Source organism: Ambystoma mexicanum, chromosome 11, assembly GCF_040938575.1.
Source record: "Ambystoma mexicanum isolate Mex_15411 chromosome 11, UKY_AmexF1_1, whole genome shotgun sequence".
In the NCBI taxonomy this organism is placed as follows: Eukaryota; Metazoa; Chordata; class Amphibia; order Caudata; family Ambystomatidae; genus Ambystoma; species Ambystoma mexicanum.
This window is the reverse complement of record NC_090934.1, coordinates 1,386,090,800-1,386,110,568: the sequence shown is the minus strand read 5'-3', so window position 1 is coordinate 1,386,110,568 and position 19,769 is coordinate 1,386,090,800.

Sequence of the window (19,769 nt, the reverse complement as noted above, 5' to 3'; positions counted from 1 at the left end):
TTGTTCCCATGTGTAATTGGTAAGTTTATCTGTTAGGATGAAACCACACATCACAAAGTCATTTGGTGTCCTGGTGCCTTTTTGCATCAGCCAGTCATTTTATTTGAAAAGTACAGGGAGACAAGTGCGCAATAATAAATGTTTCCAAGTGAAGTATCTGCTGTGAACCCTCTAGCTACAAAGTGAATGAGTGTGCGGTATTTCAATTTGCCTGTTTACAATTGTGAAGATCAGCCAAAAGGGCATATTGGTGGCATCGTACATAAGATCCCACAAGGAAATCCAAACAGTTGGACTGGGTGTACTAAATTCAGTATTTTGTTGTAACCCTGGTAAAAACAGTTAATAGGGAATATTCTGAAGTCAGTCTTATGTGTGTAAAAGAGATACCCCACCATAAAATACCACCTTTTACCACCATAATAAAAATACCACAGAGTTAGGTATAACCTCAAAATATTACCCCACAGGCCATTGTTCACCACCCAGGCTTGGATGGTGGTATAGTTAGCATTAAGGGTGGTGGAGTTTGTATGGTATGAACCTGTGGGTGCGAGGAGAATTTTTGTGTTATCGGCATAGTTAGTGTATGCTATGCTCAACGATCAAGGAGGTCAAAGGGGGCTTTGTGAAGATGTTGGAAAGTGTGGGTGCGACACAAGATACCTGTGGGACTCCGCAACTGATGGTGGATGGGGTGGCACAGGAGTTGTCGTAAAAGACCTTCATCACTCTTCCTTTGACGAAGGAGGAGATCCAGGTGGCAGCTTCTTGGGAGAAGGCGGCCGATGAGGTGAGGTGGCAGCATAGGATGTCGTGGTCAACTAAATCGAAAGCTGCAGACAGTTCAAGAAGGAGAAGAAGGGCCAGTTCACGATTATCTCTGTGGGTGTCAATTTGAATCTTCAGGTCCAGGAGGGCAGACTCGGTACCGTGGCCTGGACAGAAACCAGATTGATGGGTACCGAGGATTTGGTTAGTTTCTAGGTGGCATTGAATTTGAAGATAGGCTGCTCGATCTAGGATTTTGAGGAGGAATGGGATGGTGGTGATTGGTCGGTAGTTGTTTGTGGTGGTGGGGTCGAGTGACAGCTTTTTTAATAGGGTCAGGACCCAGGCTTCTTTGAGGCATGGGGGTACTATGCCTGTGTTGAACGAGGCATTGATGAAGAATGTGATGAAGGGGGCCAGTTCAAGGGCACAGTCTTTAACTAGAGGGGCTGGACAGACATCACTTTTGCACCTAGATGGCTTTAGACTTAGAAGGATGCTGGTGATTTGCTGTATCTTGATCATGTTGAAGTGAAACAAGGGTGCTGTTGTCGAACATGTGGGTAAGAATTGTTGATTAATGATTGCTCGTTTAGCCTGGATCTTTACTTTTAAAGTGGAGATTTTGGTTAGTAGAGCATTCTGAATGGAGTTGCACCAGTCAGAGGTTTTGTTGATCAAGGAGGTTTGGGAGATCAGCGTTTCCAGTTCTTTGAGTATGGTGAACAGTTCCTTGGAGTCAGAGCTGGTTTTAACCTATCCTAGCATTGAATGAAGAGGCCTTAGCCAGTATGATGGCTTTTTTGTATTTGTTTGGAAGACTAGAAAAGGACTGTTTGGTTGACTGAGATGGGGAGTTTTTCCAGTTCGATTTGGCAAGCCTTTTCTCAGTTCTAATAGTAGATAGCTCTTGGGTGGACCAGGCATTGAGTTGTACAGCAGGTTTTGATTTGTTTGTGGTTAGGGGAGAAATAGTGTTGATGGCATTATTGAGAGAGGTGTGCAGTGTTGCGCTAAGAACACTGATTCTGTGGTTTCTAGATTGTCCAAGTTCAGGACATTGAGGATGGGGAGGAGGTTTTCCTTTGAGAGTTTGCATGCACTGTGGGCCAGAGTAGACTGGATGGGGTTGATGATGGATTTCTGACTTGGGCCAGCAGGGAGGGTGAAGGTAATGGTGTGGTGGTCGGACCACGGGCGGGGAGAGTTGGTTTCAACAGTAACGTGATAGTTCAGGTCTACTAACCAGTCTGGGGCTCAACCTTTTTGTGGGTGGGATTGTTGATACATTGGTGGAACCGTGGGAGGTGAGAATTGTTGTCAGCAATGTGGCTGGTAGATCCTGGGGGTCATTGTAACCAAAGTTAAGGCCACCTAGAAGGATCATCTGGGAGGTGGACTTAAGGTTGCCACTTTGGATGAAGAGTAAATCTTCGAAGGATAGTATGGGGCCTGGTGGGCGGTATATTAGGAGTATCGAGATGCTGTTGGTAGGAGAGGTGGTCCGTTTAATGGACAGAGTGTCGCATTTGCTTATGGGCGTGTCTGGTGCAAGTCTAATAGTGTGATGGGCCTTTGCAATAAGGGCTACACCGCCTCCTCTAGAGTTGGCTCTATCACTCCTGTGTATAGTATAGCTGATTGGGGGGAGGAGGGAAGCGCTAGCCTAGGGAATAAGGTTGTGTTTAGCCAAGTTTCAGTGATGGCTAGGGCACCTAGGTTATTTTTGGTGATGAGGTCGTGGATGTCTAATGTGTGGGCAGGCAAGGAACGGGCGTTAATGAAGGCTAGATTGAGATCATTGGCAGTAGAGATAGGTTGGTAGAGTCCTGGTAGGTGGCTATCCCGCATAGCAGTGAGGGTAGGGTGTTGTGTTTCTAGTTGTGGAGAGTTACTGGTGATGGTCGTGGTTATGGCAGTGATGTGTGCAGAGCCATTCACTCGCACAAGGGAATGCCGGGTGACCAGCAAAGTAGAAGTGGTGTGAGGAACTTGGGTCAGAGCAAGGCGTTCAGTAAACATGGTGTCAGAACAGCTGAGCATGGCAGTTGTGGAGGTGTTTGTAATATTAGTTGAGGCAGAGGTGATATTAGGTGCTGGGGTGTGTGTGGTAGGGTTAACTGAATTCCCACACAGGGCTGCGTGGCAATCACTAGATAGCGCATGAACAATTGGCGAAACAGCATGACAGTCACTAGGTAGTACGTGAGCAGTAAGATTAGTCGAGTTGGCAGATGGCACCACATGGCAAACATTGCATAGTGCGTGAGCAGTGGGTGAACCATAGCAATCATTAGGTAGTACGCAATCAGTAGGATTAACTGAGTTGATAGGTGATACAACATGGCAATTGGTGGCAGTTAGGTTAAAGGTGTGCACAGAGGCAGTAGTCGCTGCATGGCAAGGAGCAGTATAAACGTTCAGTGCCTGTGGGTGGCTTTGAGTAGATGCAAGTGCATCATTCACATATCGTGTTCCCATATAGGTAGCGTAAGGTGAAAGGACATGCCTAGGTGGCTTAGACTGAGTGAGCCACTTCGTGGCTGTGGGCATTGGAGTACTCCCAAGAGATGTTAAGAGGCAGTGGGGGGGGAGAGATGTGGTTTGGTTTGTGGGTTATTGCACATGTTAGAGTGCAATTCAGGGCACTTTGTCCACTATAGTAAGCAATTGGCTTGAGGCCCATGCTTGTCTTTTGTGTCAGTACTACCGTCATCACAGTACCATCAGTGTGCGAGAATAGGACAAATTCCTTTTTTTTGTCTGGAATCCCTAACACTGGGGCAGTGCTTATTGCTTCCTTCAGCTCATCGAATATCTCAGTCATCTCAGTGGTCCATGTCAGTGTCTTGTTTCCCCTCTGTGCTTCCTTCAAGGCGCACAATAATGACCTTGTGTATGTGCTGTAGTTAAAGACCCATGCTCTGCAGTAGTTGCATAACCCCAACAACTGCTGCATTTCCCTCACTGTCATGGGCTGAGGTGTTTTGCGTATTGTCTCTGCTCTGTATGGGGTGATCTGTGGCGATTCTGGGATATCGTCTGTCCAATGTATAGCAGCTCCTTCTGACAGTACTGTAACTTGGCCTTGTCCACCTTGTACCCCTTGTCAGCTAACACAGTCAGCATGTTCACTGAGTCCCTCCTGCACTGGTCTTTTTTCTCACTGCAAATCAAAATGTTGTTCACATACTGTAAAACTGTGCTTTCTGTGTGCATGTTGCTCGGATCCATCTGTATCACTCTGTTAAAGATAGATGGTGACTCGCAGTACCCCTGTGGGAGACGAGTATGTTTCCACTTCTGGTTACATTCTTCAAATCAATGACCATGAAACAGGCAGCTTCTGCCAGGATGCTGCACAAAATTGTTGCAGGGTGTGCAACTAGAGGATACTCTGCTTCTACAATATGGTTAAGAGGTCTTAAATCCTGTATGAAACACCATGTCCCTCCCTTTGCCTTGTGCACAGGGTACACCGCTGTGTTACATGGGGATTCTTATGGTACCAGAATGCCTCTCTCGATTAGTGCTTTGATTGTCTCATAAATGACTTCATCTGCTTTCTTAGCTAGGGGATACCGTTTTACTCTTGGTAAAATTACTCCTGGTTTCAGCTTGATGTTCACTCCCCCTATGCTTTTTATGCAACCCATGTCGTAGGGACTCGTGGTCCATTATCTGCTGGGTACCATAGCCATCTCGTTCTCCTAGAATGAGGGCACGCCTCCAGGGCCATCACCATTTTCTGTGGCACTTCTCTGTAGTGTATCTGTAACCAGTAGGTTACACTCATCTCAAACACCATCTCTAGTCCCTGTCTCACCCACAAATAGTTCATCATCTGTCACTGTGGTCAGCCTGCACCCTTCTGCAACTGTAATTATTGCTCTCCATGCCCGTCCTGTGTCATCCATCCCGTGCACTTCCATCCAATCCTCTCTTGCCACCGCTGCCTCTATTTCTATGGGCACTATTGTTCCTTCTGGCTCGTTCATGGGTGTTTCTGGCCTAAATAGGTACTTGTTTGGAACTCGCCACATTTTCCCTGCAATGCCTGGAAGCCATGCAATGGCAATGCCAGTCCCATACTGGAACATCTCTGGGTCTGCTTACACCCCCCTCTATACTGTGCGTCCATAATATGCTTGGTCAATCTGCCTTACATTTAGCATGTGTATGCCTTGTGTTGAGCACATAAAGCCCTTGTCTGTGAATGAGAGGGTAATGTTTAGTCTGCACATAATATCTCGTCACAGTATTTTTACAGGTGTTTGTCGAGAGTAATGTAAAGGCAGTGATAAATCGTGATTGCCTATAGATAGTGAGATATTGTCTGTAAAAGGAACCACTTCACGAGCCCCAGAGAATCCTTGAGTGTTCATGGAATCGCCTGACAACGTAAATGCTCCTTCCCTAATGCATGACTTAGTTGCCCCTGTGTCAACAAGAAAGGAACAAGTTTTGTCATCTATTGGCACCACTATGTGAGGTTAGTCCTCAGGGTTGGGTGTGATCGACAGGATGGGAACCATCAAGTTCTTCGTCTGTGGGCTGTCCTATTGAGGGTACAGGGACAACCCAATCCCTGTAAAAGGGTTGTTCCCCACCATTGTAACTCCCCCCAGTTGTTGGACAGGTACTGTCACCACTGTGTCCATGTGTGCCGGTGCATCAACATTCTGTATCTGTGCTAGCTGTTGTGTGTTCCCTCAAATCTCTGGTGCCTGTAAATACTGTAGTACCGGTGCTGACATCTGTGGTATCTGCATTTGTGTTGGTGGAGTTTGCGTCTGTGCTTGTGGCGTTTGTTGATACGTGCCCTGCATCTGTCCTTGCTGTTGTTGGTCCTGGGCATTGTAATCATCTTGATACCCTTGATATGGCTGCTGGCCCTGCCCTCCCCAATTCTGTTGCATCCCTCTGAAATGTGTCCCATTTGCCCACAGGTCCAACACTGTGGTGGCTCCCTCCGTTGCCCTTGGAAACCCCTCAGGAAATCCCCCGGATTCTGCTGCATCTGTTGCCCGAATCCCTGAAACCCACCTGGAAACCCCCGTTGATTGTGGTACATCTGCGGCCCATAGCCACGCCCCCACTGTAGGCCCCCCTTCCTTGTAACATTTGCTGCAGTCCACCCTGGCCCATAATCCCTCCACCCATGGGCAGAATCTATTTATGTACTAGCTTTGCTTCGTCTGCCTCCCTGTTCTCTGCTTTTTGTTGAACTTTCTCCTGCCACAGCCTACAATGATGAACCATTGTAAGCTGTATCTCTGGCCAACCGTTTGCCTTCATCCCCACTAATTTCCTCAAACTCTTCTGAACTTGCTCTGGTAGTCCCTGCACTAATATGTGGTAGAATATTGCTACTGTTTTGTCCCAAGGCTCTCGAGTTTAGAAGCGCCAAAGCTCTTGAATCTTCTGAATGTACTGCACAGGGTCTTCATCTTCCCTCATTTTGCATGACGTAATCGCCCCTATGTCTGACGTGTCTGGGTATTATGTTCTCAATGCTTGCCATACTGCTGCCCTGCAGTTTGCAAATGGTGACCCATCGTGTACTATGTCGTCACCCCCAGGAACCTTGCCCTTTTCTATATGTCATTGGCTGTGTCTCTGTATATCGATACTAGCAGTCCTTTTAATGTCACCCACTGCCAGCCTATGGCCAGCTGTAATTTTCTCCATCTCATAAATCCACTTCCCAGCCCCGGCACTCATTAATGGTAACCTACATCTTACACTTCACATTCTCCTTTTCTGTGTGCTTCCATGGCACGTACTGAAGTTGCACCCCTCCTTGCTCCAATAACAGCATCTGTGTGAATGCTGATTCCTCCTCATGTGTCCTCCTGGTCAGTCTCAATTATCTGTCCCCTCTCACCCTCAATTCCTGCGCATACATCTATTGGATCTAGTGTGGGTACTCTCCTGTTGTCATACACTCCAGTCAACCGTCCCCTTGAACAAGCTATGGCTGTCTCACCTCTCCTTCGTCCTGGGAGGTCCCTTAGTCTGTTGATATACGTTTGTGTGAGGTGCAAGTCTGTCTGCTATACCTTCTCTTCTGAACCAGCCCCTCCCTCCCCTTGTCTGTGTGCCCTGAATTCCCTTGACACCCACTTGTCTGTGATCAAGACTGTTCCCCCTCTGGTCTCCACTGTACTTGTCCTCATTGCCGGATCCTGTGTCCACATTGCTACAAAAGTCATTGGCAAAACTTAGTCTCCTCGATGTCAAGTCTGTGTTGGGTTTCATACTAAGATCGATGTCTCTTAAATCACACTTGCTACCTCCTGCCCAGGCCCTTGGGTCTGCTCCTCCTCCCTTACGTGTGCTCCTGCCCCGGGAGTTGGTGCTGTCAGGCTCTGTCTGTCTGTCCTCCTCATGTCTGTCCTTTTCCCATCTAGTGCTACTTGTGTCTTTACTGTTATTATTGCTTCCTCGTCCTCCTCCCTACACGCTCGTTCCCTTGCCAGTCTGCCCACCTGCAACTTCCTCTGTTCCCTCTCAGCTAACTTACGTTTTTCTGCTCTGCTATCTCTCTCCATCTTTCTGCCTTCTTCAGTTCCCTTTTCCTTTTCTCCTTCATCTCGCTTTCTGCCCTCTTCCTTTCCTTCAGATCTCTCTCGATCCTGTCTTCCCATTCCCTCTCCATGCGTTCCTTCTCTTCCTCCCTTTGTCGTTCTCTATCCTCCCTTTCCAACTTCTCTTCTCTCCTTCTCTTCACATTCTAATCTCACTTCCCTGCCCTTCTCCCTCCTATCCTCCTCGTCCATTATTTCTGCCCAATGTGTTGCATTACTTTACTTTTATTTTAAAACATTTATACTGCGCAGCCATAGACCCATGGGTGTGAGGGCGCGGACAAGACTAACAAGAACAAGAAGCTGTCACGAAATGCAGGAAAGACAGAAAGGGCACAAAAGTGAAGCAAAAGCAGAAGCTAATTAAAGAGCATGGTCTTCAGCTCTTTTTTTAAGGTGCTTAGTGACGATGGATTTCTAAGGTGTGTTGGCAGAGTATTCCAAAGCATGGGAGCCACGCAAAAGAATGCCCCCACTTGGACTTTCTTAGTTTTGCATCTGGGCTGGAAGAGGAGATTTTGATTGTTAGATCTTAGGTTTCTATGACAGGGTTTTTCCCTGATGTGCTTTTGTAGGTAAGGGGGCATAGTCCCCATGCAGCACTTGCAGGTAATAACCAGAAGTCTGAAGGAGATTTGCACCTCTACAGGGAGCAGTGCAGAGCACGTCGTGCTTCCGGTATGTGAGAGCGAAAGGAGAGACCGGTTACAACTCTCACTGCTCCATTTTGTACCACTTGAAGTCTACTGATGGTTGCTTTGCTAGCCCCCACCAATAGGCTACAGCAGTACTCTAATTTAGAGCCTATTATAGCTTGTGCAATTGTCTCTGCGTTTTGTTGGGAGATATAAGGTCTCAAGTGAGCAAGTAGTTTGATGTAATAGGATGCAGATGCGTCCGTGCAACCTACATAGGCCTTCATATTTAGTGACTAGTCCAGCACCGCTCCCTGGATTTTCACTTTGGGGAGGGTGTGGATTTCAACGCCCCCCAACTGGAAGTGTTTATATGCAGGTTTGAGTTTGGCTAAGATTCTCTCAGAAGCCACTACCATGAGTTTGATTTTTCCCAGATTGAGGGCCAGATTATTCTGCATCATCCAATGCTCGATAATGGAGAATATTCGGTTAAATTCAATTTCATCCAGATCATGATGTCCCATAAGCGGAATGACGAATTGCGTGTCGTCAGCATAATTGGAGAAGAGAACCCCCTCTTGTGCAAGATGTGCAAAGAGGGGGACCATGAACATATTGTAGATGCAAGGTGATAGGCTGGCTCCCTGCGGAACTCCAAAGAGCACCGGTATGGCAGGCGCCATCGCCTCATTAGCGCAGACCCTGCTAATTCTATTGGATAAGAACGATAGCAACCATTTGGTGGTGGCCTGGGAGCAATTTGCCACCGACATAAGCCTATCAGCAAGAATGGTATGATAGACCAAGTCAAATGCCACGAGTTGATCCAAAGAGATGAGTAGAGAGATCTGTTGATTATCCAGTCTCTTTAGAAGTTGTGATTTAAGATCCAATAAAGAGGTTTCTGTGCCAAAACCTTGTCTAAAACTAGATTGAAGAGGGTTAGGGATAGGGTAGAGATTAAGATGTTGAGCCATTTGGGAGTAAGCAATCCAGTATTTTGGGCAGGAATGGGGTATTCGTTATTGGCCTATAGTTGGTAGGGACACTCTGGTCCAGATTAGTCTTTTTCAACAGCAGTGTTACCCAAGCCTGCTTCATCTCATCCGGGACAGAGCGAGAGTCAAAGGATGAGTTGACAAATTTGCAAATGGCATGCACTATTGAGGGCGGGCAAGCTTTGATGATAGTCGATGCGTAAGGATCACCTGTGCAATTGGTAGCCTTAAGTTTAGTTATAATCGAGGCTAGGTCCTACTCTGATATAGGGGTGAAATCAAAAATGGGGATGTCCTTATTTCTGATGAATGTTTTGCCATCTCTAAGGACCGCCGTGGAGTCAGTAGCAATCTTTTTGATAGCTATACCTTCATGGATCCCTTTCAGTTTCTTTGTCATGGCGTTCTGGATGTTAAGGCACACTTTGTCATCTTTGATGATGGTAAACGCTTTAGGTTGAGGAATTATCTCGTGTTCGCTGAGGATTTTGAACAATTCCCTCAAGTCGGAAGATGCTTGAGAAATTCTGGAGTTATGATGCGACTTCTTAGCTTCTATTATCGCTAATTTGTATTTTTTGGATGTCTTTTTGTAGTTTTGTAATGCTAAAGGTGATTGAATCACATTCCAAATGTGGAATAATTTGAGTGAATCTGCTTTAAAAGTTTGAAGTTCAGTTGAGAACCAAGGATTGCTCCTTTTGGTCTCCACAGATTTCTTGTTCCTCTTAAGAGGGGCCAGTGTATTAACCACCAAATCCAGTGTGGATTTAAGTTTCTGGGCTATAATGCAAGTGGCATCCGTCTCCAGGATCGGCAGAGCCTGTGGTAACAGTGCTTCAATTCTTTCCTGGGTCAGTTGTTTAACATTAAGTTGTAGAACTGTTTCAATAATGTTCGATTTGACTTTAGTGAAGAAGGGCACAGTAGTAGAGAAGTGCACGAACGCGTGATCTGACCAAGGGCATGGGGCCACCTGCACATCATGACAAGGTGAGTTGATAATAGATACCCAATCCAGGATGTGACCCAGAACGTGAGTTGGAAATTGTATCAATTGACTGAAGCCCAAGTCTGTAAAGGATTGTGAGAGTTCAGTAGCTATAGGGTCAACTGCATGACCCTGCCAGTAATTGAAGTCTCCCAGCACTATGAAGCGAGCATTGGGCTTCAATAGTGGGAGGAGGTAGCTGGATAGTGCCAGGGTGAAATAACTTGAGAAAGAGGGCGGGCGATAAATCAATACGAAGTTGAGGGTTGTTTTGGAGTTCAGACCGATTTTTATATGTAGGAATTCAACTCCATCCATAAGATGGCCCTTTATTTCACAGGCTGATAAGGAGTTTAAGAATAAAAGCCACTCCTCCTCTTCCTACAACTCTATCCTGTCTGAGCATATTATACCCATCTGGAATAGCTAAGTGCAGTGAAGGGTCGGCAGCGCTAGAGCCCCACGTTTCCGTGATGGCACATACATCTAGTTTATGACTATGTAATCAGACACCTCATGTGCATGCTTAATCAGAGACCTAGTATTAAGTAGCATGCAGTTCAATGAGCCAATAGGATGGGGAGTATGACATATAGCATTTTTTTCCTCCTTAGGTATTACCAGTTGGGGAAGCGTACCATCAGACTCTGCCTTTGGTCCATAGTTGGCGTGATGACAACGCTTCGGAGTGGAGAGCAGCCTACAGGAAGGGGTGGGGGGAGCTTGAGTGCACGGCAGATTGGTAATAGTATTAGATATAAGTGAAGCCAGACTTACTGTGGGTGTGGAGGGAGAGGTGATATTTGATTTCGGAAATATGTTTCTCGCTGCTTCAATTGCAGCCAGTACTTCCTGTAACCCCATCTTGTGCTGCAGAGATGGCAGTCGCCGAAACGCTGACATGTCCTGACACGGACCGGCACAGACCGGCTAGTCCTCTTCGCGCCGGCTCGTAGGGGAGAGAACTACCAGAGGCTGATGGGAAATGTAGTTTTCCAGGAGGCAGTGCGTACAGGAAAATAAACTTTCCTGTTTAAAATCGCACTGTGTGAGCAAGACTGATATTAAGAAGTGCGTACTATGTCAAAATTAGCTAGTGCACAACAGAACAGTTTACACTCAGTAAAAAAGTGTGACAAGTTAAAAGGCAAGTAAAATTAAATTACAATTAAAACAATGACAAGACCAGCAGTCCTGTGCTAAGCAAACCTGCTCCTCTTCAGGCCTTTTATCACCTTGGTCGCCCCTTCTGCCTCTCCATTTGTCTTCCCTTGAAGCTTCAAAAGTACCTGTGCTGCTATCAATTCTTCCGTAGTTATGCCCTCGGGTCCCTCCTTCGTGCCCTGCTGCGCCTCACTGCTCACCTCTGTGTCAATAGCTGACTGCCCTGCACCTTTCTGCTTCTCCTCCTTTGTGTATGGTGGTGGCGTATATGTTGAATTTGAATACCCCTCTGCTGCCGCATTCTCTCATTGGGTACATTCCCTTTTCATCGTCTGTATCATTGGATGCTGCACTTGATGGGCAGAGGTATGTGCGGAGGGATGGGTCCCTGAGTCCTTCACCTCCTGCTAGCTCAGCAACCACTGACTCCTCGCAGCGTCCCGTTTGCCCTCCTGGAACATGCGCCACAACTCAAATATGGCCATCAGTTTTGTTAATTTCTTCCCCTGTATGTGTGTCAATAGTGATTGCTGCACGTCGTTGGAGAAACTTCCACAAACAGGCCATGGTTTAGTTAATTTTCCCTCAGTACCCTCGGACCGTTCTATGCTATATTTACAAATCGTTTCCCTCTAAGGCAGGAGTGTCTTACAAAGGTGCTGAAGGGGCGTATCCCTCCGCATTTGCCCTGATATATTTTAGTACCTTTACCTAACCTCAAGTCGAGGGTTTTGATAGTCTGCTGTTCTGGGAGAAAAGCACAATGCAATAATAATACTTTCCAGTTTCTACGAGCCTCTCTCGCTCCACAACTCATCAGGCGTGCTCCGCGCACCGCCCTCCTTCATAACGAATGCCTCTTCAGGCACACCAACAATCTTGCGCATGCGGCTTCCATGCACCGCCACTAGTTCACCTCGTCTGTCAATCCCACATCTCCAATACTAGCTCCTCACCATCTCAAGTTCTTTGCGTCCTATGTGCAAACCTACGGATGATGTCACCAAGCTAACAGAATAGCATAGGACTGTCAAATTTCACGAGCACACTGTAATACCCTGTTGCTCCCAAATCACACAAAGACTACACAGCTGTCTTTCTTGTGATCAAACTGCACCCGCTGCGTCGCCTAGCACGCAAAACATCCCCTCACTTTTGTAACAAACCAATTGAGACCATGAAACACCTCATTTTTGAATGCCCATACTTTAAATCAATGAGGACTAATCGTCTTGTGAAATTTTTAAACACTGATTTTGAGGATTGTTTGCAATTTCTTTGGGCACGTATGATGCAAGGTACGCATAAACCCCTGGTATTTGAATTGGTTAGCCTGTGTAAATACATTGGAAAAGAGCTGCTAATTTTTAAAGAACTAGAGGATTCAAAGTGCTAGCTATGATATCCTCTATCTTAAATTGTGTAATAAGAAGATTTATATTTTGTTTTATTGCACATGTAAATATTCCTTTCTTTAAAATTTTTGTAAAGGTTCTACAGTTTTGTATTTGAACTATAAACAAATTAAAAAAATTTTAAAAAAACATCTCACTCCAGGAGACTTAACCAGTCGACTCACCTTTGCCGCAATCTAGGCCAGCTCCCTTGGTAACCCTTACGGGTATACTGTCATCAATGACCCGAGCTAAAACGCCCAACCCACAGGAATACCACTATTTACAGATCTTCTGTCATCCAAGCCTTTGATTCAATAGTCTAGGTTATTCACTGGAATCTTTTACCCCTAAGACCGAATGTGCCCTAAACATAGAAAAGGGACATCCGCCTCCGCTCCTATCTCTACTCACTGTGATACTACTAGACTTTGGTAAAACTCAACATTACTAAACACTACTCCACAATACTCAATACCCTCCCTGACACTGATAGTTGCCATTAGACTGGGTCAATACTTACACTCCGAGGTTTGCTAGTGCAACTTGGCTGCCGGCTCCTCGTCAAGGTGCTCGCCTCCCCGTCTTGGTCTGCCTGGGCAACTCGCTGACTTCAGGCACGATGCCTCAAAGTGGGCTCCTGATGACCTGTACATGGGCACGCATTTTCCTGTCTTCTCAAAATATGCAAGGGTCCTGTAGCCTCTCAGGTTCGCTGGCGAAGGAGACGACCTGGTGCCGGGCTGGCGCAGCCAACCATGCCTCTGCTACCAACTTGTTTGGACAAACTCCCAGGTATGCTAGAGAGCCACTAGGAGTTTGCAGACTCTCGGAAGGCCCAACACGTTCCACAGGATAAACGGAGGACTCAGTCAATGGCAAGTTCAAACTGCGGTTTATTACAAACAAAACCAACAGGGATCAATCAGCACAGGAACAGGAGAAATCCATGCACGTCTCAACTTCTCCTGGCTCGCAGGCCAGTTTTGATGCAAAATGATGTCACTGCTCTGTCATTACTTGGGCCTCTTAATTGGGTGCTGAGTAGTTCTTGTCACAGAAGTCAGGATTGTAATCTTGCAGAAGGCTTGAGATCTGCTGTGGCATAATTAGTGCATAAAGGGGGTGAGACACCCCGTTAGATGAATAATCTTTTAACTTTAGAAGAAAAAGGATTTCACCTGGAACTTTGTTTTGGTACAGTCTGCCCAAACCTCTCTGCCATAGGGTTAAAGAAAAAGACTTCCAATGAAGGTGGAATCCCTTCTCCTCCACCATCTCAGGGGACTATTTGGGGTGAATTTCTGTTTTGACAAGGCCTGCTTGTTGCCTGAACACTGGTAGCCAACAAGGATCCTGCTCACTGGAGGTAGCAGCCTTTGCAGGTGTTCTGTGGGAACCTTTCTGGCTAGGAAGGGCAGAATAAGGATTGCCGTTTTCTGTGGAGACCCTAAACTGGGTCTACCAGCAATCAAGAAGCCAAGGAGCAGATGTGGGCTCTGTTTCCTACCTCAGTACGCTTTTGAGCTGACACCACTGCTCTCAAATCATTTTATCTGCTGAAGGGCCCCTGGAGCTGCTTTTAATGCTTACCACTTTTTCAATAAGATCCAAACCATCGAGCCACTGATTCGACCATTGCTTGCCATTTTTGCGCTGATCGTAACTAAAGAATCGCATAGTATTGTTGGACTTCTTTGAACTGACTCGACCACTTTGAGAAGTCGATTCGAACAACGCCTATCTATTCTTCATCTGCTTCAAGCCAATCACAGCTGCAGGACCATGTGTTATCGATGGACTGTGTCAAGCTGCCTCAACTGTCTGAACATGCTCCATCCATTGGGAAAAATCAACTCAACAGCCTGAACGACGCATTTAAAAGTGCCTAGAAGCCTGTCTTGTCACTGTTGAGCCCAGGAACAAGTGTGAAAGGTATTTGCAGTGGTGCTGTGTCCCTAGCCTGCCTTAAAGGGTTCTTGTGACACTTAAGAACTCACATACAAAATGTTGCTTTTCTCTCCCGGTTTCCAGAACCAGAGTGCCTCTTTCATCCAGTTTTTTTTAATTAGTCTGTGTACTTTTAGTTTAATTAAAGTCTCCTGTTTGTTACAGGACCGTGAGTGGACAGGTCCTTTAATTTGGCATTACAGTACTATTTTTCTTTGAGTGCTTCTTTGCTAGCTCACACCCCTTCCGAAAAGTATAGCCTGCCCTCAGCGTTACTACCCAAAGACGCGAAGGAGGCATACCATTCATGTTGTGCTTGTTTCACCTTGACGATTGTGTAGAGAGGCAGATTTGCATGTCCTCTCTGGCGCTCGCCCCCTTAGCTCTGTCATACTGGAAGAATAATGGGAAGACACTGTGCATGACACCAGGTATCATTCCAATACATCGAAGATATGAGAGACGTTATGCACTCAGACAACCCTATCGAATGTACTCTCACACTGATGTGGTGGAAGGATGTCTGCATACACCACTAGACATAGAAGAGTTATAAGTGAATTTGGACCACAGTAAAATGACGTCATGAAGAGAAGACTCAGGAACACACTGAAACAATATGCAAATACTTAAAGAATGAAGATGTAACTAAAGTAACAAGAGAAACATGTATGCAAGTACAAAGAAATCATATACACTCAAAAGATAAGAAGAGAATCAGTAAATGTATATACGCAGAAAGGCAAGGTAGATGAGACATATAGAACCTTGCTGCAGGCGAAAATATAACGCGAATAAAGCGGCCATGATGTCGACCCTGTATAAATAATAAGGAAGAAGCCTTGAAGAGAGAGACTAGGGCTGCAGAGCTAACAGGCGTTTGAAAACAGAATCGTGTGAAGAACAAAGGCTATCTGTTTGGTCTAGGATCAATGATGTCACATCAAGAGGTAACTGCAAGGCACAAGGGGAGTCAAAGAGGAAAAACTACATACGCACAACATATTTCTCTTAAATTAAGTAAACGAGTACACTTTTGCAGATGTCAAGTATTGGTCAATCAAAGATGCAGAAAGCATATGCAAGAGGGAGCAACCAAGTCTCCAGAGGCCAAGAGGAGTAATAGCACCCAGTATAATTGAATTAAATAGCAATAATTGAAAGGTCAAAATTCAAAGAATCGTGGTATCCTCACATGTGATGCAAGACTCAAAAGCAATTAAGCTCCAACTGAAGATAGCGATGTACCTACACTCTCATAAAAGTCCCAAGGAAGAGAACAACTACAGAGAAGAAGTCTTAGCTTTGGGTTTAAATGATGAGAGATGGTAGGCTAATTGGCCAAGTGGCAGTGGTCTGACATTATTCTCTGCACCTGGGTTTAGTTATGACTACGTGCTGCTATCGTGCCGAATGTCCAAGATTGGGAGATAATGTCAACTAATCATGAGGCCCTATGTAGAGGTGTACCATACATTGTTGCATAAGCCAATCTGCTGCTGTTATTCTGCTATTAATCTGTAGCATACATAGTTAAGAGACAGTTTGAGGCGTGCCTACCAGATAAGGGTCAGCCAATTATGTTACTAACACCTAAATAAAGTGTAGGTATATATGTTCCCTTAACCAAGCCCTCCTTTCGATAGGTGTTTGCTCTTTGCCACGTAGGATGATGTCATAGCTGACGTACATCGAGGCATCAAGCCTTTGTGTAATAGAAATGTAACTGAGAGTGAGTGAGCTGCAATTTGTTTGTTCACCAGGTTTCCCTACTTTATTCCCTGCTTTATTTGAGCTGATAATAAAGTAGTATTTTGCCATATCCCTTAAGTTTGTCCAGTTATTTGGGTCTGAGATTGTTTATTGGTAATGGCATTTGGCACTTGGAACGCTCCAGGTGCTACTGCACATTTTGGAAGCAGTGTGGCTGGTTCTGATCCAGTCTCCCGGGCCCAGATCCAGACTCTCAAATTTGTATGGCTTCCACCATTAGTCAGAAGATCGCAGAGTTTCCTGTGGAGAACGGAGAACAGAGTGACATACGTGCGACAACAAGACAGTTGGCAGGTGCGCCTTTGACGAAATTTGCGTCCGACCCCCGCAGGCGCTCCGCAGACAGACGGCAAATTGTCGATTGGGGAAGAGTCGATACCGAGGGCCTCCAGCTGAGCAACGGATGTATGTAGAGCATCAGAAGTGGAAAATAAAGGGGAGGGATTGTATTGTAAGTGTAAATATATCAAGTCAAGGCCGAGATGAACAATGCATGCCAAACTCCAAAATGGGGTAAACTTGAAATGGGATACATTTACTAGAGAAAGTAAAGGAAGGCGATCGCAGAAAATTTAAGTGCACATTTGTTTGGGGTTATAAATATGTCCACGTAAACACTTTTATTGTGTTTTAAAGAGGAGGCATAAACTTATAGTAATAATTTAGCTAGTTATCAGACTCTAAAATCAAGGCATTGACATTAAACATAGGAGGATAACAGTTGAGAAAAAATAATAAATAAAAGAAGATTGATAGAGTGTTAATGATGAAACAACAGGACAACGAGAATCGATAGAAATATAAACGAAGGAATAAAGAGAATATTATTGTATAGGCTTTAAAATTGGTTAAATAATTGTGCTTTGGAAATGGGTAGTGATTGATGGTGTTTGCCCGGATCGAGTGGTGTGGCATATTTGATTAAAGTAATAACAGAATAAAAGGTCCGGTAAGTATTGACAGTCAAAAATGACTTGTCATCATGGGGGACACAGCCCTGCTACACTTGTGTAAAACAGTACTGATATACACACCCAAGATTAAGAAGTACCATTCTGAATGGGTAAAAGGCATGGCTGACAAAATGTATATGCCTTGGCCTCAAGAAGGTTAATTATAAAGAACTGTATTACAATACATGAAAATATACTTACATTCTGCATATAAAGGGAAGAAGTTACAGAAAAGGTTAGCCATTTTAGAGCTATGGAAAATGTATCAGAGAAAGAGATCTGCCCGAAAAGGAGTGTATGCTTAATCAGCATACAAGGGAGGTGACAACGCCCTCGGCTCCTCTTTCTCCCTCTGAAAGCAAGAGTACAGCCACTGAGAAACAGGGATTATATCCTTTAAAGGAGTTAAAAGCAGTGGCATAGTATGTTAATCCAACATACGGGTCCCCCGCTTATAACAGTGAGGACAACATGGAAGAAAGCAAGATTAGAGAATGCAAATATATGTCAGCACATGACGAATATAAAGAGTGTGATGAAAGAAGGGACAGACAGATAGAGACAGAGGAAGAAGCTAAGAGACAAAAAGAAGGGATGGACAAAGCCAAGGAAGTGACAGTGCAGAACGAATGGATTGGAGGACAGTTAAGTTAGACAGAAAGGGCATCAACGATGTTAGAGAAAGAGAAGAATGAGGAATAGGAAAAGAAGGAAAAGAAACAAGAGAGCATAATAATAGAGGGAAAACAGAGGAAGTGAAAGGAAGAATGAAGAAGTTCTGAGGAACAAAAGAGAGAGAGATTAGAGGAGAAGAAACATGATGAAATCGAAACACAGATTGAAAGAACAGGTTGCAAAGAAGGCGAGAGGAAGAAGAGACAAGGGGGATGAGAAGAAGGGAAGAAGAAATGAGAAGGAGTAGGGGACAAAGGGATGATGCAAGGGATCGCTTTCCTCTGCTGGCTCCCTTCTGTGGAATAGCGTCCCCCTCCCTCTGCGTCTTGAGCAGGACCTCCTTAAGTTCTTAAAAAGCCTTAAAACCTTTCTCTTTACCTCTTCCTTCTCCTCCTTTCTTCCCTTCTAATCACACAGTAGCGTGACTGATGTGCAGGACCCTTATGTATCCTCTGGGCCCTGACCCCCCCCCACATCTTATCATCCCAACCACTGTCTATTTACTTCACTTGCTTAGGCTCACCCTCCCACTGGAGGTTGCACTTACTTTTCTCTTCTTAACACTTCACCCTGTGCACTTCTCCATGAGCATTACATCACCTATCCCTTACTCCTCTCCCTCTGTACTTGCACATTCTGAACACTCACAAGGCATGGTAGGTTTGTCTCCCCTCCCTATTATTATTATTCTGATTTGTTTGTATTCATTAATTTAATTATTTATCTTTGTTGCACCTTCCGCTGTCCCCACCCTGTTGCCCTGTGGGTACTTTGAAACAGTTTTGCTAATTGTATAACCACCTAACAAGTGACCAATAAATACATAAATAAAACAAAGATACAGAGAATATGGACATGGGCTGATGAGCATGAGGCAGAAGGCATAGGGAAAAAGATTGCAGATTTATAAAAACTAATGAGGGAGAAAGATGGTTAGAAAACCAAAGGGAATATCGAAGGATCTCGCCTGAAATAAACAGGAGGCAGATTGGATGATTTAATGACGGATGAGCATAGAACACTGTCCTTAAGTAGACTAGATCTTGATGATGAGGAAAGCGGCGACAGTCATACCAACTGGGGTATAATGATGTCATAGGAAGAAAGAGAGGAAAATGAAAGAGCAAGAAGAGAAGATGCATGTGGTGTTTTGATAGACCCAAGCATAGAAAGAGGTAAAGGTCAGATTTAGAAGACCCAAAAGAAAAGACACTGGAATCGATAATACTCTGTGTAAAGACTGGAGGGGGGTAGCTGTAATTCTGCCCCCAATATAGTGGGGGAAAGGCACAGAACAACCCAATCAAGTCTCTTAATTTGGTAACGCTGGACTAGCAGACAGGCTTAAGCTTTCAGGGGGTGATGTAGGCAGGTTCTTAAGTACAGTGTTACCCCAAAGCCCCCACAAAGGAATGTCCACACACTATGCTAGGTAATAACACAGCTACTTTATTTAAAATAAGCTTTGCGACCCATACCTTCACCTCCAACTTTCAGTGTTATACGGATGGCCCGCAGCTCTCTATTTCTGGCTACACTCCGCCTCTTCCTCCTCCTCGCTCATTCCTGACTGTCTGCCTGCAATTCAGTTCGGTGTGCTGCTAATGATCTTTGCCTCGATGCCAGTAAGACAGAGATCGTCCTCATTGGGACCCCTGCTTTGCCAATTTCTCACTGGTCAGCCTCCCTTGGTCCTGCGACCCCACCAGCAAGTGAGGCAATAAATCTGGGGGTAATCTTCAACTACACTCTTTCCTTCTCTTCTCACATCCTGGACATCTCCAAAAGGTCCCACTAGCAGCTGCTCCTCCTCAGAGGCATTCTACCCTTTCTCAGTTTCCCTCAAAGGCTCACTGTATCCAGAGCCCTGGT